General features: G+C 48.3%; 1 pseudogene; it reads right to left on the bottom strand.

Moving 5' to 3' along the window:
• Window positions 1-2,037: 2,037 nt before the first annotated feature.
• Window positions 2,038-14,419, bottom strand: part of LOC149353984 (uncharacterized) — a 41,482-nt pseudogene continuing 29,100 nt past the window's right edge.

Raw genomic sequence — 14,419 nt, 5'->3', positions numbered from 1 at the left:
TTTACGGTGCGGTTCGGGTGTCCACCGCGATGACAGAGAATTACTGCTCCATTTCCTGTCCTCAAAAAACGTTGCGTTCAAAGGGCAAGGCATCGCGCCGAACGGGTGGTGGCGTTCCTACCTTCCTGTAAGGTGCGGCTCGGGTGCCCACCGAGATGGCAGAGAATTACTGCGTAATTTCCTTTCCTCAAAAAGCGTCGCGTTCAAAGGACGAGGCATCACGCCGAACGGGTGGTGGCGTTCCGCGGACTGTCTGGCGGCGCTACAACACGCTGTCGCGTTCCACTCCTAAAGGCGAAGCTTAAGCGTCATTAATTAGCAGTTTATTAGTATTTCGTCATTAATCAGTCATTACACACTAATCAGTAATTTGTCATTACTTCGTCTTGAATTATGTGTGACGTAATCCAGTGATAACATCACCAGTGTCACATACGCAAAGTGGTGCTGAAAACGCTTTCGCCTCTACGCACTGCGGACAGTTTCGAACGCGCTGCATATACATTCTTGTCAGGCCTGCGTCTCGTCGTGTCCGCGTGCGCTTCGTATTATGCCCGTAAACATTTCATGCTTACTCTACTCTCGGTTACGGGAGAGGCAGAGTTTTTTACTATTTGACACTCGCCTCAACCGCATTTCTTGTAGAATCATCCCTCGTCTTAGTTCTGACCGAGCCGAAGGCTTGGGACGTTGCAAACCGCTCACAAGCGTTAGTAGTGATCTATGTCGCACCAAAAGTCGCATACAGGTCGCGTTACAGTATCTTCGATATTAAAGCCCCTCAGTGAAGTAACGCAAACCTTTGATGAATTCCACCCGCCTTCTTCGGTGCGCATCCCTTCAGAGTTCGACCTTCCCATTGGCCGTACGCCGTCCCGTGTTTTCGCACCCTTTTTCCTTGCTTTTTTTGTGCTTTCTCCTCCCTGCGGCGGCAAACAACGCCAGCGGCGCATTCAAGCACCAAAGCGATACATAGCGCTGTCACTATAGGGAAAGTGCCTGCGAGTTCAACCCCAGATAGGGGGAGCCAATGTCGAAAAGACAGAGAAGCGGCGGCACAGTAGGAGAAGAGCGATAGCGCTACCTTTGTTGATTGAAAGGAATCAGAGTATTTGCTGTTTGTGAACTGAATTCCTCCAAGCTAAGGACTTTCATTGTTAGTGACGGCGAGTAAGTTTGTTGCAATACTGAATTTCACACAGATGCCTCGACTAGCTTCGTAACACTAGCGTCTGTCCTTTGTTTCTACTCGCTGTCCTTTGTGTGTCTTCTAGCGCTAGAAATATGTCGCAGTCAGTGAATCAAAATCACCAATTAGCCCGACTTTATTTTTTAAAGATGCCTCGCGCGTCTATTGACTGCTTCAGAGTGATGAGTAGCGACATTTAATAACCGCATTCATATGCGTAACATGCATGACTCCTCTGCTTTTGTGATGTCATCGCGAAAGAAATCCAGCGACTCGCGGAGACATCTGCGTGCTAAAAAGTATTTTAATCACAGTTAAAGCCTTCATCATGAGAAATAACGTCTCACCGCACTGACCAATCGAGAAAGTGCCTTTTGTGGCGCGAGCCGCCTGCCGAATCGAGAACCGCAGAGCAGCAAAAAGCCTACATTTTTAAAGTTAATGCCAAATCTATCTGTACCCAGCAGACCCGCGTTAAAAAGCACGGCCCTCCTCTCCTCGTAGGCTTCGAAGAAGCCTCCTCACAACAGCAAGTTTTCCTTCTCTGGCTGTCTTGTTTCCGTTTTCCAAAAGTGCCGACTAAGAATTGGTTTCAAAGGTTTTGTCGAAAATAGCCTTTAGCGTAATCCAAGCCACTCTGCACACAGTAAGGCCATAGGGACGGAAATTTGATGTTGTAAGTACTGTGTCCAACTTGTTCACAACTTGCCTGTGTGTCACCAGTTAAAAGTCTGGAAACACGTGGTAGCAAAGTACGTCATTTTTAATCAAGTGTGGTGGAAATTAAAATTGAATATTTTTAACGAGTAATTAGACGCTCCTGTATGATATATTCCAAAGTACCGCCTTCACCCACGCGGCCGGGACAGGGAGCGCCCCGAACCGGGTGTGACCTGCGTAGAAAACATTGAGGCTCACGTTAGACAAAATAAGGCGATTCGAACTACAAGGGCAAAAGCCGCTTCAAATTGTTTTTCAATTAAGCGGCATTTTGCTCTTTATGGTGTCTCCGATCGTAGGTTCCTGCGTAACACGATTCTGGACTGCAGAAGTACTACGATAAACGGCGGCAGTATGTTTATATCTATATAAGATGCTCATGTCGCGTCGGGGAGCCATTTTGTGGTACAGCACGCAGCTTCAGCAGAGCAATCCGGATGAGAGGGCGACAAGCCGATTAGATATGCTTAAAGTACCCCAAAATGCCATCCACGGTGACGTCGGTGTATAGCCCCTGTAATAAAACTGCTCTCCGGCTATTTGAACATCTTTCGGTTAGCAACTTTTGGAAGAATACCCTAGAAGGTACAGCTCACCCAGGTTGGTCGATAAGAGCTGCAGGAGAGCGCGCGATCACGGCTAACACTCCTTGCCGCTGCTGCCATGGTGGCTGTGGTTCGACGAGGACAAGAGTACCTACGTAAATTTCGTCCTTGGCTAAAAAATCCCTACCAGGGATAATAATATAGAAACACCCTTGTAGCAACTGCCTGTGTAGTCTTTGGGCCTTTCTTATTCAGGCAGGTGATTGCTTCCAGCCTCTTAGTCATGTATCTCTTTCCCGCGAAAGGGGAAAGAGCTGCATGACTAAGATATTTCGCCTTCTGTACTTTCACTCTCTATATCAGGCGTCCTTGGGCTCACTCATACTCGGCTGCCCAAATTTATTGGTGACACTGTTCAGTGTTCCTACTATACACGTGCTCTCTGTCACAATACCAAGATCTCTTTTAGACCTCAAGATTGCTACCACCGCAGGCATCATCTGAATCATCGAAAAATAGCAAACTAACGCCGACTAATAACATTTCAGCGGACCTCGGTTCAAGTGCTTGATGCGCATATATATCGGAGCAGCGCAATTTTTTGCGCAACAGTTATACCCTAAGACTGCGTATTTCTGCGCATACAGTGCAGAAAATGCTTCCGTCTGGTTACGTTAAATTCATAAACAAAAAGTTCATCAACAGAAATTGCAATTAGAAATGCTAAAAAAATTAAGCTACATAAAAGGTGCCCGTGACTGCTTCTCGGTAAAAGGGTGCCTGGGTGTGATGTCCGCAATTTCCGGCGCAAGCGCTAGCAGTTTCCTGCACCTTCCACTCTTCTAATTTGCACATGCTTATGGATAGAGCAAATTATCGCCTGTATAAATGAACGCGCTGTGTTACTGAATACTTTTGCTTCATACGCCACTGTAAGCGCAATGTTGGACGAAAATTCAAATTTGTATACGCTTCGACGTGATAACGTTGATATTCTAGTGTGATTATTTCTGTTTTCGCAGGTTTCGCCGCTATCCAATGCTGTCTTCGGCTAGTTGCGCATCTGGGATGTTCACTCCATAGCGCAGTATAAATCGGAACGAAAGAGATCCCATGTATGACATAGTAATCAGCCTGCGTGCTTTGTGTTTAATTCAACTCTGTGTGTCTGCACTCAACAGGCACATTTCGTGCACTGAAGCGAGTTAATGTTGCGATTTTCAGACTGCTTTATCCTACTAAGAATTGATACATACGCACCTCGCTTCCGGCACCCCACAATCCATGTGTCGTGTTGCAGTGGCCTTGCGTGAAGGCCACTGCGACCGTTCACGCATGCGCAGTTCTGCGCTGAGTTGTCTGACAGCCGGGCGGCCAAAGACTTCGGAGAACTTCGTCTTGAAGGCTGACCAAGTTCCAACGTCCCCTTCATGGTTGCGATACCATAAGTTGGCGACGCCGGTAAGATAAAAAATGACATTGTTCGGCTATGTCTCGTCATACCATTTGTTATACAGGCTCACCCGTTCGTAGGATGCGAGCCAATATTCCACGTCATGTTCATCTGTTCCGCTTAAGATATCCCGGTCCCGCTGGCGAAGGGAGCCTACACAGATGACAGTAGGCGGGCCTGTTTGCACGGCTTGATGCTGGATGTCCACAGGCATCGCAGGTGTCAGAAGAGTGCGGCTAGGGAGCTCCAGAACCGATATCGTTACCCGGCGATTCCACCAAATGTAAGACAAGGGTTAATTGAAGGCACTGGGTCCTCAGGAGCAGGACGGCCACAGTCCGTGGTCAGCCAAGGCCAGCACACCGCACCCGCAGCGATGACAATGCCGTTACACAGAATGTTCGTCTTCGTCGGTACTCTATTTCTTTCAGGTCCTCATATGTCTGCTTCATGGCGCTGAAGTCTTTCCAGGATGTGAAATGTACTTTTTACTCATTTATGCAACAAAATTAGCTGTGGTAAGCTCTGGTGTATCGAGCAAAAATACGCGGGTAGACAACGTTGATTGCGTTCCGAACTGCCAGCACCGGACTCGTCGAAGCGACTGCGTCTTCTTTCCCGTCCATTTCACTGCCGTCAGTGGTGAGAGGAGCCCCGGTAGGCGCCTTTTCAAAGCGCCAATTGACGTCATGCTAACTCACGTGATTTACGTTGCGTCATGCCGTGTATGACGTCATCCGTTCACCCATTGTTAATCTTACATCTCGCTAAACTATTTTTCAAGGTCAAGCTGAAGGCCACGTCACATGTACATATACTTATGTAATTACACACATGTACTTATAGCACTTGTACTTATCCGTTGCTATAGCAACATACATATTGCCACGTATCATTGTAGCGTCCGTTCGTTCGCGCAAGGCCACAGAAAAGGGGTGTTATCATTTTTGTTCGTGACGCGAGAAGCGACCGGACTAATCTCGATTGTTCACAGCCATGAACAGCTGCATCTACGTGTTTCTAAATTACTCTAGATGATCTCGACCTGTTCTCTCGAAGTTTCCTTGCCGGCTTTAAATTGAACGATGCCGCGAGCAGCGGGAATTCGTAGTTCGACGATTGACGAGCACGCTTGTTGCTTACGCCGCCACCGAGTGATTCAGTTCTTTTGCGGGCGCAAGTCAGCCCAAATAAAGAGCTTCGTTTGCAAGTATCTCTGGTGTCTTCCTGACCACTGGACTGCCGTTACTACAACGTGATATTTGGTGGACGTGCTCAGTAGCCTTTCATGTTCCGGACACCCCCTACAAGTCGTGACGCCAGCCCTCTGAGTCATCTACCGCAGGACCTGAGTCCAGTCCACCGCGCAAGCCGACGCCTGCAAGGGGACGCACCAGAGTTCGGGACTGTGCCGGACCCTACCCGGAAGCGGAAGCCAGCAGCAACGTCCACCATGAGCTTGCCCCAGACGACCACTCCAGTCATTCTTCAGCAGCCCCGGGTGCCACCAACCTTCGACGCTTCGCCTGGCGCCGACCCCGAAGAATGGCTGGAACAGTTCGACCGTGTGGCTGTCTTTAACAACTGGGACGATGCGATGAAAATTAGGTACGTCTTCTTCGTCTTGGAGGGACCAGCAAGAATCTGGTTTGAGAATGAGGAAGCTAGCCTTACGGATTGGGAAACCTTCAAGGAGCAGCTTCTCAAGACCTTCACAAACGTCGTGAGAAAGGAGAGAGCCCAGCAGCTGCTACAGTCTAACATACAACACCCAAACGAGACCGTTGCAGTATACACTGAGGAGATGAAGCGTCTCTTCCGGCGTGCCTACTCGAGCATGAAGGAAGAAGAAAAGGTCAAGCTGCTTATGCGAGGAGTTAAAGAGCAACTCTTTGCGGGCCTCGTACGGAACCCACCGAAAACCGTCGCGGAATTCGTAGAAGAGGCATCCACTATAGAAAAAACTCTTCACGCCCGAGCCCGCCAGTATGACCGCCAGCAGCGCATTTTCTCAGCAAACTGCCTGGACACCGCTAACAACGATGACCTGCGGGAGGTTATCCGTCAAGTTGTGCAAGAGGAGCTCCGCCGATTGCTGCCAACGGGAACGCAGCTGCAGCTTTCATCGCTCACAGACGCCATCCGGGATGAAGTTCAACAGGCCATGGGTGTGACGCCGACCACCACGCAGCCTATGGAGCCCCCAGCCATGACTTACGCCGCAGCTGTGCGCCGTCCTGCACCTCGACGACAAGACTCAAGCCCCTATCGCCCTCAGCCAGCTGCGTTGGACCGCCGCCCTCTCGCCCCAACCCGCCCGTCCTACGAGCGTCGTACACAGCCCAGGAAATGCGACAAGTGGAGAACACCCGACCAGCGCTAACCACTATGCATCCACTGCGGCGAATCCGGTCACATTCTCCGGTACTGCCCATACAGGAGAATGGGCATCCGAGGGTTCTCTTACGACGCCCCACGACCCCGACCCGGCCAGCGACCAGCCGAAATCGAAGAGTTCTTGCGTCGGGAAGAATACTCAACGCCCAGCCGCCTATCACGTTCCCCGTCGCCATCGTCACCGCGCTTCGTATCTCCTAGCCGAGGCTACGCCGTGCGTGGACGCTCCCCCAGCCTCCGAAGGTTAAATTGAATAAAGCAGCCTCTGGAGGTGAGGTTGCTTCTGAGCAAAAGAACAAAGATCGTCCATCGACGAAAATCACAAGACTATGCCTCAACATGAAAGCACTGCCCCATATTTTACCAGATACAGCATTCTTCAGGTAAAAAAACTGTTTAAACAAAAACTATCTCTCGAAGCGCTACGCCAATACCGTGCAGATACACCGAAATTTCAAGAAAACTATCAAGCTAAACAGTCCCCGTATGAACTAAGAGCGAAATAGTTAGGGCCAGAACACGTACAAACTATGGCTTACAGAGGTTATCGTCGCAAATACCACAACTCTTCAACAAATACCCTGACATATTAAACTTAATAAGTTCTGTTGTGTCTCCTGTTCAATTGAAAAAGCAAGTTAAAACAATATTTTTATCTGAGCAGGAGGTGCAGGGGTTAAACTCCTGAGCCAACTCTTGGTGCTATTAATCTGTATTATGTTGTACTACCATCGTGCACTATAGATCATATTCCATTACTTATGTACACTGGATTGCATTTTACATTATCAATTTTTGTTTGGTGAAACATTTTTGTTTACTGATAAACTTGATGCAGTACGTAAGAAATTGTTTTTGTATTACTACAGTTCAAATAAGTTACTTTCCTTTTCGTTCTACAGAGAGATTACAATGTAACCTAAGACGGTGTATATCTTTCTGTATTCTGTATTGATGTGTTGTACTTCGGTCTGCTTATGATGTATAATCATATGTACACTTCTGCTGCCTGTGCTGTCAGGGGGGCATAGCCTAGTCAGGCCCCATCCGGGCCTTTTGCTATTGCCTCCTGAGCCAATTTGTAGCAAATTGTCTCAAATAAAGAAAGAAAGAAAGAGAGAAAGAAGGAAAGAAAGAGAGAAAGAAAGAAAGAAAGAAAGAAAGAAAGAAAGAAAGAAAGAAGGAAAGAAAGAAAGAAAGGAAGAAAGCAAGAAAGAAGGAAAGAAAGGAAGAAAGAAAGAAAGGAAGAAAGAGGGAAAGAAAGAAAGAAAGAAAGAAAGAAAGAAAGAAAGAAAGAAAGAAAGAAAGAAAGAAAGAAAGAAAGAAAGAAAGAAAGAAAGAAAGAAAGAAAGAAAGAAAGAAAGAAAGAAAGAAAGAAAGAAAGAAAGAAAGAAAGAAAGAAAGAAAGAAAGAAAGAAAGAAAGAAAGAAAGAAAGAAAGAAAGAAAGAGAAAAAAAACTACGACGACCCCTACGAGGACGACCCCTACGACGACGACCCCTACGAGGACGATCCCTACGACGACGACAACTACGACGGCGACAACTACGACAACACCGACGACGACGACACGGCCAGACTTGAAGCTTTTACCGCCGCCCTTAAACCTTATTACGAGCGCTAAAGGACTCAAAGTTTGCATTCTCCGTATTTATTTTCCTTTGAAAGCATCGAGACGATGCTTCTTTGGGAGGGGGGTAATGCCACGTATCATTGTAGCGTCCGTTCGTTCGCGCAAGGCCGCAGGAAAGGGGTGTTATCATTTTTGTTCGTGACGCGAGAAGCGACCGGACTAATCTCGATTGTTCACAGCCATGAACAGCTGCATCTACGTGTTTCTAGATTACTCTAGATGATCTCGACCTGTTATCTCGAAGTTTCCTCACCGGCTTTAAATTGAACGATGCCGCGAGCAGCGGGAATGCGTAGTTCGACGATTGACGAGCACGCTTGTTGCTTACGCCGCCATCGAGTGATTCAGTTCTTTTGCGGGCGCAAGTCAGCCCAAATAAAGAGCTTCGTTTGCAAGCCTTTCTGGTTTCTTCCTGACCGCTGGACTGCCGTCACTACAACGTGGCAATATCAACAAATCGATTACGGTAATAATCACTTGAATTAGTGTTAATAAACTCGGCTTAACTTCCTCTTTCCAATGATGTATTACATGTGGCCATTGTTATGTTTACTACTAATTAACTAGTACACGCCTGTATAGTACCTTAGTCTAGCGATCCAGCGAAGCTACGCCTGGGCGAAGCGTGGAGCTAGGCGGAGCGACCAACTACTTCTAGACGCAGATCCCGTTGCAAAGGGCGCCGTTGCTAACCGCCTGCTTCTCTGCTCGAGGCTCCGGCAACACAAAGCGATACTTTGGTTCGGTCTAACGTAAAAGAGCTTTCCCCCGAAAAAAATTACCATTGGAACAGTACAGCTGATTATAGTGCGTTTTAAAAAAAGCTTATGCGCGCGGATGCATATTTGTAATGGAGCCACACATGCGCTCGCATGACATGCAGGGGAGTGCACAATCAGAACGTTTTTTTCGTTTAATTTGCGCGCTTTTGCATTCATTTTGCACGTATGCGCCAAAGGCACGCTATTCGAAAAGGGCGCGCGACGGCGAAAATTTTTCGTGCCATAGCTATTACTAACGGCCCGCTACAACCAGGCGCCCAACTTAATAGACCTAGCCAGCCACCTTACTACTTAAAGCTGGACTAAAGTGGAATCTGGACTGATCTTTTTGACTCGGGAACTCGATCTACACATTCCGAGCATCCTTAGAAACTTCGAATTATTGTCCCGTGCGGCCGATTTCCCTAATTTAAATCGGATTAAACATCCCGGCTCCAGCCTTTTTTTTTGAACTCACAGCTGACGGTAGGAGGAGTCAACCAACACATGGAGTGCCTTTCAGCCAGTCCCGTGTCGGCTTGTCGCTCTGCCATCGACGAAGTGATACGTAGCGATTGGCGGAAGCAAAGAGTACACGCGTATTTTTTTTTCGTGGCCCTAATTTGCAGCTATGATGTCTTTGACTGGATCTATTTATTCACGGAATAAAAGAGAAAGTGAGGCCGCCACGCGACTGCTAAAAAGGCACTCCACGCGTTAGTTGACTCCTCAGCGGTGAGTTCAAAAAGGCAGGAGCCGGGACGTTTAATCCGATTTAAATTAGGGTGATAGCACACAGGACAATAATTCGAAGTTTCTAAGAATGCTCGGAACGTGTACTTCGAGTTCCCGCGGTAAAAGGACGGCATAAGATTCCTCTTTACTGCACCTTTAAAGGGGTGGAGACACCAAATTTATGGTTCGCGCGTTCTTAGTTGCAAACGTTTCTTATGGCTCCAGGAAGCATGATACACACTCAAAGATTCATATATTCACAGTGAATAATTTATTGTAGCATTTTTAGGTGAACGATTTTCGGTTTCGGTTTCGGAACGCCGAGTTGTACAGTGACGTCACAGAGGGGGAAGATCAACTGCTTCGCTTGGTCACGTGGGCCCACAAAAGTTGTGACGCACCTACTGCTGCATCGTCTGCTTTCCCACACACGTGCTGACCAGCGCATATGAAAACAAACAACTGCACATCTAGTCCCAGCAGCTCGGATTCTGACAGATCTGATTCCAACGAGTGAGGACATCGACTTTTTTTTTGTTCGCACGCTAATATCGCCTTCGCGGGTTCGCGTGAGGATGCGAAACACTTTGCAAAATGCCAGTAAGCATCGCTGCGCCGCTCTACCCAAGCTGCGCCCACAACCGGTGTCACACTTCGCTGCCGTGCAGCAGTACCTGAGCGCTGCTTGGGATGGTGTACAAATATCACAAGAAAAGACAAGATCGCCTTGTTATCAGAACTGCCAGCTATACTCGAGCAGCGACAAAGCATGTCTGCTTATGTTGGGAGCTTTCGGCAACGGCACCGCTCGCGGGCGCTCCGGGCGACGAGCTCTGCTGCTGCCTGGCTGCCGTGGTCGTCGCTAGGCCTATAGCCTGTTTAGCAAGCGGCCGGCGCTTCGGAAGTCGCCTGCGCTATAATAAAAGGCCTACTTTTCACAAATAGCTGTAGTGTGAACAGAATCATCTCACAATAAAATAATAGTATGGTCAATCTCCTCGACGCCTTCGGCAGCGGAGCTAGCGGGCGCCAGGCGAGCCGGACCCCGACGTCGCGCCAGCGGCAGCTGCTAGGCGCGGTTGTGAGAAATTTGCTCATATCACAGTTGTTACCTCTACTAGCAGCTCAGTATTGGTCAGCGATCCTCAAAAATGACACTTTTTTCACATTTCTTGTCCAATGGTTTATTATTTACGTCAAGAACACTCTTTAGCTCGCTTTTATGACGTCGGCAGACGGTATCCAGGCTGACCTACCGGCCGGCAGACTCGGCGTACTTCACGTCCGCACAAGAAAATACAAACAGCCATGCCACCAGAAAGGATGCTTTCTAGATTCGAGATACGACAGCATGCATCTGTGCTACAAGTGGATCTTTCGGCAGCGACACTGCCTGCGGCAACGCCGGCCGACGACCTGCGCGCTGGTCCCAGACTGCCCTAGTCGTCGCTAGGCCTAGCTGCTTTCGATATCGACTCCGCAGCTGAGGGAGCTTCGGGACTGGCCAGCGCTCAGAAACGTGCTCCGCTCGGCACCCCTTTACTGTGAACTCGTCCCATAATAAAAGATATGCTCGATTTCCACGACGTCTTCAGCAACAGAGCTAGCAGACGGCAGGCGAACCGCACCAGGTAGCAGCAGCACAAAACCGGCTATGGGATGAAATTTGCTTGCATCGCAGTCATCACTTCTACCAGGAACTCGGTATTTGCCAACGATCGTCACAAACGATGCATTTTTGATATTCATATATCCCAGGGTTTGCTATGAACGTGAACAAACAATACTATCGCGTTCTTCAGATGCCGGCGTTCGGCACGAAGACTGGCGCAGGCCGCCCGGCTCCAAGGAGTGCGCCCTATGTCATCATGACGCTGCCGCTCTCCGCGCTCGCATTGGCTGCCGCTTCCCGTCGTTGTTGCCGCGAGCGGCCCGCCGTTGACATCTAGCAGGCCGGACGCAGGCAACGAGCTGCAATCGGACGTTGCGACGCTGCTCGCAACGGCGCGCCGCAAACCGAGCGAGTGGCGGTTAGCAGCAAACGCGGCTCGCTGGTGCGTCGACTGCGCTCACGCGGCTGTGCCCCGCTCATCGTACGTCACTGTATTTTGGTATGACGTCACTAAAACTTTATTTTTCTACACCCCTTGTGACGTCATGGTTGATGGCGCTAGCGAATGGGTCTAGGTCGTGAGAGTGAGCATTTAGGTAATCTTTGGAACCGAATTAAAATATTTTTTAAACGTTTGTTGCGTCCAACACCTGGCAGTGACTGCCCTTGCATACATAGGAATCCCATAGCAGGCTTTTTATAGCTTCAAAATTTGGTGTCGCCACCCCTTTAACATCATTCACCTTTCCTTACGGCACGTACCCAAGCCCCGAAAACAAGCACAACAAGATAGTCTACTAATTGACGCAGGTATCCAATTCGCTTTTACTGATAATTTCTCAAAGGAAAAAATCAAACATAAAACCGGCTTTCCCGGTGCCAGTCACAGCAGAGCTCTGGTGTACGAAGGTAGGCCACGGGTGGCACCTCTTACGCCCTGCATAGAAGAAAGAAGGAACGGCCAACGGTGAACAATGAAGGCACATTGATTGCACTGCGCTGCTTCAGAAATCGTTATACTAAACGAAAAATACTGCTAACCTCCATTGTGTCTCCTTTATAAACGATGTCTTCGCTTCAGTGGCCTTCCAGCCTTTTACTCGGTATGAAGCTAATATAAATGTAGCTTTAAACATCTTGCACAGCTGAAAATGCGAAAGTGGCTGCGTCGACGGCGCGGTAGCTCAAAGGCACCTAACGCTGTGCAGCTGAGGGTGGCGCCACGTGTATAAGTTTACGATCAAGGGAGAATATTTTCGTTCAGGTTAAATATAGAAGCACCCTGTTGCCCAGACATCTCGTGTGCGAAAAATACTTGCACCCTTCACTTGCACACTCGTGAATAGTTCGGGAATACTTCTCTAAAGTTCGCTAAACTCACGGCGGCGTGCCTTTATACACCACGTACAACCCCGTTACATTGCAGACACGTTCCTTCAAAGTCATTTTTGCCAATTTTCTTCAACCCACCGCGCAACTTGTCATGTATTAGACAAAACAAAACCACGAACGCGCTAAGACCTCTCTAGACTAAGAATAATCAAATCGGTTGTCTTGAAAAGTCTTCACCGAAGGTCCCTTCACAAAAACCACCGAACATCATAATGCCAAAAATAAGTGCACTCAGTGATGCGAATAATTACCTCAGCCACAAAACTCCTGCACACCTGTGCCGCCGCGGTGGCTCAGCGGTTATGGTGCTCGGCTGCTGACCCGAAAGACGCGGGTTCGATCCCGGCCGCGGCGGCTAGAATTTCTTTGGAGGAGAAATTCTAGAGGCCCGTGTACTGTGCGATGTCAGTGCACGTTAAAGAACCCCAGGTGGTCGAAATTTCCGGAGCCCTCCACTACGGCGTCTCTCATAGCCTTAGTCGCTTTGGGACGTTAAACCCCATAAACCAAACTAAACCAAACCTGCACACCTGTACGGACACACGCGAGTGTTTATTGATGTAAATTCTGTCACAAATGGAGAGAACGTATGAGTAAGTCTAAAGGGCCTGATCCAATTGAACTGAAAGGGCAGTAAAAAAGTTCTCGCCCTGATCCAAGCCGAAAAGCGACGGCGGTAGTCCTACCTCATCAGAGCAAACACCGCGCATGTTCTACTTCTTCAACACCACGGATGTAACGATTGCAACTGATTATAATGCGCAAATTCACCATCCTCCGGAAGCAGCATATTGCAGGAACAAACCGCAAAAGTTAATCTTAATACTCGGTCAATCAGAACCACAATTTACAAAAACCCTTGCTCTGGGTAAGTCCGAGAAGCAGAAGCAGTGTCAGCTGGATGAGTGGAACCGCCAACGTTTTGCAACCGAAAACAGAGCGAAGAACGAGGTGAAGTAAGGCAAACAACAAAAAAATCGATCTTTAGAGCAGCTTGTGCTCTGTCCTTCACTTTGTTTGACCTTCAAAGAGGTCTGGATGCCAGCCAAAGAGCAAGCATAAAGAGTGCAATCAGCGATATAGGCAAGATTATCTGAAGCGTGTCTAATTGCCAAGTGGCCGCTCTAAGTGGTAATAGGCAGCGCTCTGTCCGAGACGCCCCTTAGACGACACAGAGCAGGATGCTTACCGCATGATCACGCTGGAGCCAGATGCGAAACATCTCCCTAGTGAAAGGGGTGTGCCGTGGGTCGCCGTGCATACCCAACCAGCCCCGCCGTCATGGTAATGATTCCAGCGATGGCTGGGCGAGCCTCTGCTCGCATTAGGAAATTTATGGCGACAGTGGTGGCGACGAGAGCAGCGCATGCTCGACAGTGTGCAAATGAACACGGCGAAAGAGGCTTGGTTGGTGCCTGCGCAGAGAAACAATGCAGGACATCGAGCACTTTATAAAAACAGATATAAAAAAACACGATCATGGAGCAATTAGAGTGACTCTCGTGGGACTGTGCATGTGAGAGAGAACACATGTTTTGTCCACTAGTTCCTAAATACCTCGAGAAGCAGAAGGATGCGCTCGCATGGGTACGTTGTACATCTTGAAGAAAAGTCCAACTTTTGCAGAAGGGCAATGGCTCAAATAACTTTTCACGTTAACGCCTTACAATGCGTCTTGAAACCACGCAAAAAGACAACGGACGAGGAAGAAACCAAGAAGACAGCGTAGAACTTCAAATCAATTTATTACACAGATGCGTTATATTTATACATTCATCGCAATCACACGCTAACCAATCAAACGACTATCACATAACACTGGTGCGCTGGCTGTGCGGGGCACATATATTATGCAGGTATGCAAAATTTTTATCACTTAAGTTAACCGAGTTTTTGCTGACATTAGAGCCGGATTCATCTTTAATACAGGAAGCTTCTCACACTTCTCTAGTTAGTTCAGACGCGAACTTTTTTAAGATTGC

Source organism: Amblyomma mixtum, chromosome 3 (assembly GCF_055824585.1).
Source record: "Amblyomma mixtum isolate Tamu chromosome 3, ASM5582458v1, whole genome shotgun sequence".
NCBI classification, from domain to species: domain Eukaryota; kingdom Metazoa; phylum Arthropoda; class Arachnida; order Ixodida; family Ixodidae; genus Amblyomma; species Amblyomma mixtum.
Note: the sequence above shows the minus strand (reverse complement) of the source record. Positions and strands in the feature narration are given on the sequence as shown.